The following is a 10,712-nucleotide window of genomic DNA, read 5'->3' as shown; positions in this document are numbered from 1 at the left end:
TATTATTTTTTGTATGTCTCCGTGTAGGGTCCACATTAACAGGCAGAAAATATTCATATTGGCTGATTGTTGATTAAAGTCAACTGGCAATTATTGCAGTTGTTCCATTTCCTTTTATTTTTGTAAATATTTTATTTATTTATTTGAGAGAGAGAGAGAGAGCAAGAGAGCAAGAGAGCACATGACCAGGCAGAGAGAGGAGCAGAGACAGAGAATTTCAAGCAGACTCCATGCTAAGTGCAGGACTCCACTCTGGTCTTGATCTCATTACCCATGAGATCATGACCTGAGCCAAAATCAGAGTTGAATGCTTACCTGACTGAGCCACCTGGGTACCTCTGTTTCATTTCCTTTTAGCATGGTTTTTATGTTTGTTAATCAGCAATATAGTTTCACTATAAACTATCCCATCTGATTTTATACTTTACAAATATTTTTAAAAAGTTATGATACAGCTTACTTATTTATTATTTAAGAATTCTGTTTTTTGGGACACCTCGGTAGTTCAGTGGTTGAGCATTTGCTCTTGGTTCAGGGCTTGATTCCAGGGTCCTGGGGTCAAGTCCTGCATCAGGCTCCCTGCGGGGAACCTTCTCCTTCCTCCGCCTGTGTCTCTGCCTCTCTCTGTGTCTCTCATGAATGAATGAATGAATGAATGAATAAATAAATAAATAAATAATTTTATATTAAAAATTCACTTGAAAATTAGTATTTCAGCAAATCAATAAACTTATTAAAATTGTCCTCTAATCTCCATTAAAAATACTTAAGCAGTTGAGGATGTAGAAGTGTGATTGGAAAGAATTATAAAAATATGTACTTTTCTTAAGTTTTATGTTTATATGCTAAAAGTAAAAACATAAACAAATGTTACTATTTTTTTCATGTTTTTATTTAAATCTCAATTAGTTATCATACAGTGTAATATTAGTTTCAGGTGTAGAATGTAGTGATTCACACTTACGTACAACCCCTGGTGCCCATCACAAATGCCTTCCTTAATCTCTAATACCTATTTAACCCATTTCCCCCACCCACCTCCCCTCTGGCAACCATCAACCTGCTCTTACAGTTAAGAGTCTGTTTCTTAGTTTTCTTCTCTTTTCCCAACCCCCATGTTCATTCGTTTTGTTTCTTAAATTCCACATATGAGTGAAATCATATGGCATTTGTACGACTTATTTCACTTAGCATAATAATTTCTAGCTCCATCCACATCATTGCAAACATCAAGTTTTCATTCTTTTTTAAGATTGAGTAATACTTCATTGCATATATATATGTTTATATATATGTGCATATATATATGAGTGTGTATATATATATATACACATACTGCAACTTCTTTATCCACTCATCAGACTATGGACATTTAGTCTCTTTTGGTCATTTGGCTATTGTTGATAATGCTGCTATAAACATCAGGGTGCATGTATCCCTCCGAATTAGTACTTTTGTATCCTTTGGGAAAATACCTAGTAGTGCATTTGATGGATAGTGGGGTAATTCTATTTTTAACTTTTTGAGGAACCTCCATACTGTTTTCCACAGTGACTGCATCAGTTTGCATTCCCACCAATAGTGTAAGAGGTTCCCCTTAAATTTTATTATTTTTGACATCTTGCATAAATGTAACTACATAGGAAATCAATGCATGGTATCTTTCTTACATTTGTTAACTATATTTTCAGATCAAATATATAAAACATTTTTAAGACACAGTAGAAACTCATAGTTGATTAAAATTATTATTTGAAATACTAAACATGTTTATTTACCTGGGGTCACATTTAGTAGATCTCACAAAATAATATGCAAAAAGTTATTACATCAAGAATTTAAAACTTATTTTTAAGAGATTTTAAAGATTTTATTTATTTATTTTAGAGACAGAAGGTAGGGAGGAGCGGAGGGACAAGCAGACTCCCCACTGAACTTGGAGCCTGACACAAGGCTTGATCTCAGGACACTGAGATCATGACCTGAACTGAAACCAAGAGTCAGATGCTTAACTGACTGAGCCACTGAAGTGCCTCAAGAATTTAAAAAAAGGGGCAGCCCAGGTGGCTCAGCGGTTTAGCGCAGCCTTCAGCTCAGGGCCTGATCATGGAGACAGGTTATTGAGTCCCACGTTGGGCTCCCTGCATGAATCCTGCTTCTCCCTCTGCCTGTGTTTCTGCCTTTCTCTCTCTTTCTCTGTCTCGTGAATAAATAAATAAAATCTTAAAAAAGAATTAAAAAAAAATTAGATGAACATTTGAAATAGCTACTTGAGATATTTATCTATTTCTCTATGCACATGCATATTTGTTTTCTGAAGCTTATTTTTATGTACTTACTGAATATATCTACTTGCTTCTTTTTATTAGAACTACTGATCAAATATTTTAGTTGGCAGAATCATAAAACTTATAGGGCAACATTCTTAACTCTAAATTTTGTGAGAGATACCAGACTTATATACTAATAACAGCACTGATGTTTTCCTGGAAAATCTGGAGAATTGAAGATAATAATAAATCTCTCCTTATGTGGAATGGATACAGTACCTTCCAAAGAGATAGACTTGGGATTATCTTTTTTAAGTTGAGTTGGAAATTTAAATCAAATTTAGGATGGGAGGGAAGACCCACATGATAGCCTTCCCCCCCCCCCAGTGGCAAAATGCAGGTTTTCAAATTAAATTAAGTGTATATGCTGTTATTAAAAAGGCTTGTTATTAACCTCATGTTACAAGGAGAAATTTGCTCATGTAAAGGTACAGAGAAGACAGGAGTTAGAATTGATCATAGTTAGAAATTGGCAAAAGGAAACTTGCCAGTGGAGTTTTGCCCAGAATTTTGCTGTAGGTTTTCAGCTAATAAAAGAGAAAATGAAGCGTGGGGGGGGGGGGTAAAGGAATATGATATTGGGACATTTGTAGTTCAGCCTTATAAGCTTCTTTCTTTTCTTTTTCTTTCCATGTTCTTTTATCCATGGACAAATGCCATGTGCCATGAAAGCAATTGGCTCTTTAAACTGGACACTATCCAAAGCTCAGTGTATAAAGATGAAAAATAAATAAATATTTTAGCCAGAATGCTACACATCTTATCTTTGGAGAGTTATTAATTCAGAGTTACCATATGTGATGCCTGTCTATGGTTAGCGTGGTCAAAATCATTATTAGACATATTGAACCTACAACACTAATTCCAGTGTCATGAATTCAGTTTAAAAGCAACTCTTCTGCAGTCAGGTTCTGGCAAAACTTCAAAGCTAGCATTCAAAGTCGGAAAGCTTAAAACCATGCAAGCTTATTTAGATTCCTTAAATGGTCTGGTTTAGGAGATTTCTGGGCATTTGAAGCTTTGTAAGCCATTGCAGAATGAAAAAAGTTAATCTGTGCAGCTACGTTTTCAATAACGTGACATTAGATTCATTTCAAAGGCTTTTCTTCTTGGGTATCAAACCACACTCAGGATTTCTCCAGGGTGTAAGATACAGTCTCTTCCTTATTTATTTATTTATTTTTAATGAAGGGATTGCTTCTCATGCTGAGGATTATATAGTCACAGTCTAAAGATACTTGTTTTTTTGTTACATCAAAAAGGAAAAAATAGGTTGTTTTCTTTAAAAAAACGTATGTCTGAAACTAGAAGGAAAGTGCATTTTTAAGACAGAAAATGACTAAAAATATGGGTGGACTTTGGAATAAAACTGACATTTGTGGCCCTAAGGGCTATATTAACATGGCATTTGAAATATAACATTCTAAATACTCTCTTAATATCTCTCTCACTATCACTCTCTAATATCTTTAGAAAATATCTAATTCTCTAAGTTAATAGAATGTATGAGATGAATATATTTATATCACTGACCATCTAAGCTTCTTTCAACTTAATTCTTTCAAAATGCATTTTTAAATTTTAGGCAATTTAAAGATTATTAACAAAAACTCAAATAGGACTCTGAATAGCCAAGAAACGGTAAATAAATGTTTTAAAAATATTTATTTCTATTTGTTTTATTTATATGAGAAGAAAATTTCCCCCTGACAATTTTATCTAAGAGTTTTACACAGAATTTTCTCCATAAGATAGGAAGAATTTCCCATCAAAATATATAATTAATACTGTTAAAGGGTAAGCTGAAGTGTAATAAAAATTTCAAGAGTTTACTTGAGCAAAAATATTTTGGAAACAGGCAATATCAAGTCTAACAGATAGAAAGGAGCTCCAAGGAGCTGTACAAAATTAAAGACTTGGATAGATAGAAGGGAGTGGGAACAAAGAAGGTATATTGGCAAAAAAGTGAATTGGTTATTGTAAAGTTACTTTCCTTGAGGGAATGGCAGGGGTCTATCAGATTACCTAGCTAGTGCTGATCTGGCAATTCCTGATTGACTGGTTTAAGATTCCGTTTCTGGGACAGCCAAAGCTAAGTCTTGGTTTGTTGATGCAGGGTTTAGCAAATGCAACTCTATTTTAGACTTGTATTGTTTTTAACAATACTTACTTAAATCTGTATATTGGCCTAATAATATGCTCAGCTCTAGTCTCTGCATTTGGGAATATTATGTCCTTAAAATATCAGTCCGGGAAGTTGATACATTTAGCCACATCGCCTCCATTGAGGTTTTCTGTTTGTTTTTTATTTTAATTGCAAACTATATGTCATATTTCACCAAGTTGGTTTGTAGGTTGGATCCACAAGTCTAGATCACAGAAATTTCACCTTAAAACACATTTTCATCTCTCTGTGTACTTTTCACAGTATTCTCCATGGAATAGATTATTTTACTACTAGTTTGGGATAAATGGATATATGAAATAATGAATTATTAAATTTTGATAATTATTTGGAGATTCACATATTACCCCAAACCCAAATTTTTGAAAATTAAGGTTGTTATGCATTTCTTTTAAATACTAGATTTTATTTCCTGAATTAACTTGTGTTCTCTTTTAGATTATTATTTTTTCTAGATTGTAAGTCAAATGTTTAAATTATACATATTTATAACTACTTAGATATAGATTTGTAAGTATATATAAAACTAGAACTATTGATATTGAATGTATAAATATATTCAGTAGTTAAATTAGCAAAATTGGAGGCAATATTTCCAAAAAATAACATTAACTAAGAAAATCATGGAAATCCATAATATAGAATATAGCCACTAAAACACTGAGGACTATTTTTAATGTCCTGTGTCAACTCACCTTCATCTCTTCTACCATCTCAAGGGAGAAACTAGAAGTTCATTTCTCATGATCCATTGCAGAATGTTTCAGGTCAGATTCTGAAGGCAAAAGAGAATCCTTATTTTCTAAAGGCAGTTGTACACATACAAATTGTGGTTTTGGAAGCCCCACCTGAGAATCACCCGCTTGAGTCCTGAAGCATCTAAGGTCTCCGACAGCTCTCAGGTGCCCACAGACATGGTCTTCAGAATCACTCTCTTTGATATTGAGATATGGCTGCAATCACTGATAGCATGTTCTTTGTAATCCTTTCACTTCCAGAATGACTGAATATGGCTTTCCTAGTTTTCATTCTCCTAGCCTGTAGAGCAGCACTTATATGTCCACTGAAGCAAACCCTTGTGATATTGTCAATTACTTTGTGCTACCTGGACATAAATCCCTTTTGTGGCAAATGAATGATAGATTTTAAAAATAAATCATATTTCAAGTGAGGTGATCCACAAACATGTGGATTTTTTTTAGTGTTAGTATAGAACAATATTACTGATGAATGACTGTCTTAAACTCCAGATTTTCTTAAGAATACTCACAATATGTTGAGTTTTCCTAGGTTGGACTTTTACCTTAAGAAGCTGAAAAACAAGTGTCCTATGATTAATTCATTTTAAAATATAAGCAAGAACATAAATGAAGTCATGTTTAAGTTTCCTTGCTTTATTACCTGGCTTGTAATTTAAAGTCAGGTTTTTAAATTAATTTACTTATTAGATTTAGTAGTATTCTCATAGTCTTTGGGTTCCCCCTTTTTTTAAGTAAATAAAACCCAAACCAACAATGTGTAAGGACTTTAGAGTTTAAACAGGTGCCAGATGAAAAGCAAAACAATCTTTATTATAACATAGTTAAAAACCAAATTCAACTTTTATTTTGACTAAAATCTAATCTGGTAGATATCTCTGAAAACATTTCTAAAAGTGACTTTCTTACAGAATTAAATTAGAGCACAACTATAGTACGTATCTTTGATAAAACATCATAAAAATTTTGACTAAGTCATTTGGAATGAAAACATATAGTACTTTTAATGCTTACAGTTTTTTCCCCATTTTCAGGTAGCTTTTCCTTATATCTTATTTTATACCCATTTCATAGACTAATTTCAGAAGAATTTTCTCAAAATGCTGGACAGGCTGCTTAGAAAGAAATGAGCACTTCTTGTGCTCAAAGCAAAAGAATGCCCATTGTTTTCTAGAAGAGTAAAAAAGGTTATTGTAAGTGAGGAGCCATTTAAATACCTAGAAGATAAGATAGGAAAGAGAAACTCTTTTGTTGTTGTGGAAGGGGCCTGACATTTTAGCAAAAACGTATTTTAAATATCAAAGGTGAGTGTGGAAGAGAGCTGAAAAGCAATATAAATGTGTTTAATGCCAGGAACATGGTTGAAATACTTTGATATTTCTTCCTATATTAGGAAAAACAGAAGCAAAGTGGAAACCTGAAGTGATTCATTAATAGAAATAGATCTGGGACCTAAATGAAGAATGTGTGTGTGTGTGTGTGTGTGTGTGTGTGTGTGTGTGTTGATATTTTGCAAATACAGTTGAATAAATACTAAACAAAAATAATACAGAATTAAAATATAAGAACTAAAACTAGCTACATCAGTAAAAATAAATGATTAATATAGCCTAAAGTAGATATGACGCCCAATGAAAATTAAAGATAATCTTTAGGTGTCAAGGATCATTTTTAACCAACTTTATTGTAATAATACAATGTACTAAAAATGTAAACATAACAGAATTCAGGGAGAATCATGCCAACATATTTTAGGAAACGTTTTGTAATTGGTTTTATTGAAATAATATGTAGGCTTATTTAATATTGTCATTGGAAGTGTCTACTAAGGATTTAGCACTATCCTGTGACACACCACAGAATCCACATGAAAACTCTCATATTAATGGCTTCATCACACACCAGTAAATTCATAGGTGTACGCAGAATCAAATGAACACTCTCACCATTAGGTTAACATCACCAAAGCTAAGTGATTTTATTTTACTTAGTGAAAACTAGAACACTGCTTACACAACTGCTGACATGCAAACAGTTTATATAAGTTACTAACTCGAAATGTCCATTCATATAGCAAGGGCAGTATCTCCATGTTTCAACTGTTTGACACAATGATGGATTATTTATTTACTGAACAGCACTGGTGGCCAGAAAATCTGATTTCCATGCATGAAATCCATGAAACCTCAGCCACTGAACAGTTTCTTTTACATGTGGCAAAGGTCATCTATCAAGGGATTTTCTCACGTTTTGTGTGATTGGTCATGCCTCATTTCCTTCAAGAAAATATGATTTCCCTAAAGTCCGTGCATTTTAAATGACTCACAAAAGGCCTAGAAAGTTATTTCCTCTCTGTTTGTGATAAGCACAGAATATAGAGGCTAACCTACAGGGAATGACAAGCAACTGTTTGTAGCTAGAAACCATATTTAATCCTATCATTAGGAAAGCCTTAGCACTCACCAGGTATAAAAGGGCTGCAAAATTAGACACTTAACCTTGTCATTTAACCTTGCAGAGTTTAATCTGTATTCAAACTTTAATAAATATGTTCCAAAGACCTATCCTTACATTTTAGAAGAGATTTCTTTCAAAAAATATATTTCAAATTTAGAGTTTAATTTGCTGAAGAACTATGTGATCATTTGACATCCTTCAAAAGCAAAATCATAAAAAAAAAAAAACAAAATCATCATTTTTACTTTTGGTCTGAAAAATCAATGAGAAGAAACAGTAAAAGATTATGTTTTTAGGAAAAATTTTAAGAACAATAAATATGAAACATGGTAAAATGAAGAGCAATTTAAAGAACGCTATTTGCCTGAGAAGAGATTGTGACATAATTCTAGAGATTAAAAATAAATAACCCTAGCATCCTAATTTAATTATGTTTACAAAATGTTCTTTGGGACATAGTTCAGAAGTATCTTAGAATAGTACAAATATCCCAAATCTCTTCATGCTTGCAGGTTATATCCAAAAACTTCTAAGTATCAGTGGTTAGTTGATATAACCAAAAGTACGTCCATACCTCTATCATTGTACTCACGTGTTCAGTTTAGGCAAGTGATGCAGGAAGATCAGGAATAATCACTGATTATTGGTGTTATTGTGATACATCATAAAGACATCAGCAATAGTGAGTAGACAAGATGTGAGAAATGATAAATAATATTCTTATCAGTTACTGAATAGAATATAAAAAACTGTCACAGATAGATAATGTTGTGAATCTATTGAAGTGTAAGCTTCATAGCTCCTGATTATATGAGCTCTTTCCAAGGCCTTGTGCATATTTTTAATTAGTAATTTTGAATTATTTCTTTTTTAATGAGGACATCCCTGATTGTTTAAGGCCCTCAAAATCAGAATACATCAACTTGGACCATACCTGAATTTCTTTACTATTCTTAGTTCCTTTATGTAATTAAGCATTCACTTGCTCAAAACTATTCAAAGTTAGGTTTGGAGGACAATGAATATGAGTTTGGGAAAATCAAGCTTTCTTACTATGTGTGTGTTTGTATATATATCTAATATTGAGTTAAGTTTAACTTCTACTGAGAGCTTCTTAGTAATAAAGAATGCAATCATAAGGGAAAACCATCACAGTTAAAGTTGTGTTTAAAGAAAGTAGTACAAAAAAAAATAATAATAAATTTCCCAAGGGAGTTGCAAAAAAAGGGTAGAGAGTTTTACAAGGAGATAAAAGCAGCATCCACACACTGACATTTGGATATGGGCAAAATATGTTTATACCTTCTTTCTCTTGCAGTTTTCTTGACAACCAATGTATGTGAGATTTTGGGAAAAATCACCCTTAATTTCTTCATCTTATTTATGGATCTTTGTTGAGCCTCAGCTACTTTAATATACCAAAATTAACAAAACGATGTAAGTGCACTATATTTACACATACACACACATACACTTACATGTACACATATGTTATCTTTGGCTAATTTAATATATTTGTAAATTTGTGTGTATGTATGTGTGACTGCATGTGTGTGTGTTTGTGTATATACACATCATTGAGACCAAATATCAACTCAGAGGAATTCAACTTCTATAGAAACACAAATTCTCAATACTAATTTTGGGCAATTGACCTGTATTAAAAAAATAATAACTACTCACAGACTTGACAGTAGACACATATTTTCTAACTTGGACATAATGCTGTATTAAAATCAATGATAGCGGGACACCTGGGTGGCTCAGAGGTTAAGCATCTGCCTTTGGCTCTGGGCATGATCCCAGGGTCTTGGGATCAAGTGCCATATCTCCCTGCACGGAGAGCTTGCTTCTCCCTCTGCCTATGTCTCTGCCTCTCTCTCTGTGTCTCTCACGAATAAATAAATAAAATCTTTAAAAAATTAAAAACAATGATAGCAATATTAAGAGTTATAATTTTTGTCAACCATTTTTGTATAATTTGTTGCCTAAATATTCCTTATATCATTCTTAAATCTTAAGAAAGGGTCATTTCTAAGTCTTTTAAGAGTACTTTTGATTCTAAGGTTGAACTTCTGTTATAGTATATTAGTTTTCAGAAAAGGAGAATACTGGAGAATTTACTACAAATAATTAGAATACTTCTTTCATATTATACTCAGTTCAACTATAGATACTTAACATTTCTTGAATTAGATTTTGATGGCAAATTACTTTTATACCTAATGATTTAATATTTGTTGCCATGAGTATTTTCAATTATAAATATGTATAATTTAAACAAAGGGAGAAAATCTTCAAGCAGACTCCATATTGAGTGCAAAGCAGACAAAGGGCTTCATCTCAGGACTCATGAGATCAAAATTTGAGCCAAAACTAAGAGTCAGAGGTTTAACCAGCTGAGCCACTCAGGTGCCCCTTAAATTATGTATTTAACCATATGAAGTAAAATGCAGTTTTCATAGCTATGGATGATATACCTCAACTAAATTTATCACTTTTTAAAAATTATAGTTTACTTCATAATCATGTGGAATATTTAAGACATACATTTTCTTAAAACAAATAACATTAATATTACAGCTATATAGACTTGTAAATAGTTTGACAATTAAATGATATAATTTTACTATTTTATTTTGAGGAGATATAAAGATGTTCATCCGAGAAGTACTTGGTATTTGTTTTCCAATATAATTCTTATTAAAAGCAGATCAATGGTCTTTTTAGTGCTTTATTTACTTGTTATATTATGAACAAAGGAGTATTTCTAATGGAAACAGTTCTTTTTTATGAATTTTGAAAATAAATTTTCATTACTTGTCATAAATTTTTGGTTAGTTAAAAGATTAAAAAAATCAATTCCTATACAACTAATATCTAGATTACTGTTAAAAAGAAACTTGCAAAAATAAATAAATAAATAAAAAGAAACTTGCTTCATTACTACTTACTACCACAGAATTGATTTTTATTGTTTGA

The sequence above is a fragment of the Vulpes vulpes genome, chromosome 1 (assembly GCF_048418805.1).
Source record: "Vulpes vulpes isolate BD-2025 chromosome 1, VulVul3, whole genome shotgun sequence".
Lineage (NCBI taxonomy): Eukaryota > Metazoa > Chordata > Mammalia > Carnivora > Canidae > Vulpes > Vulpes vulpes.
This window is presented reverse-complemented; position numbering follows the sequence as displayed.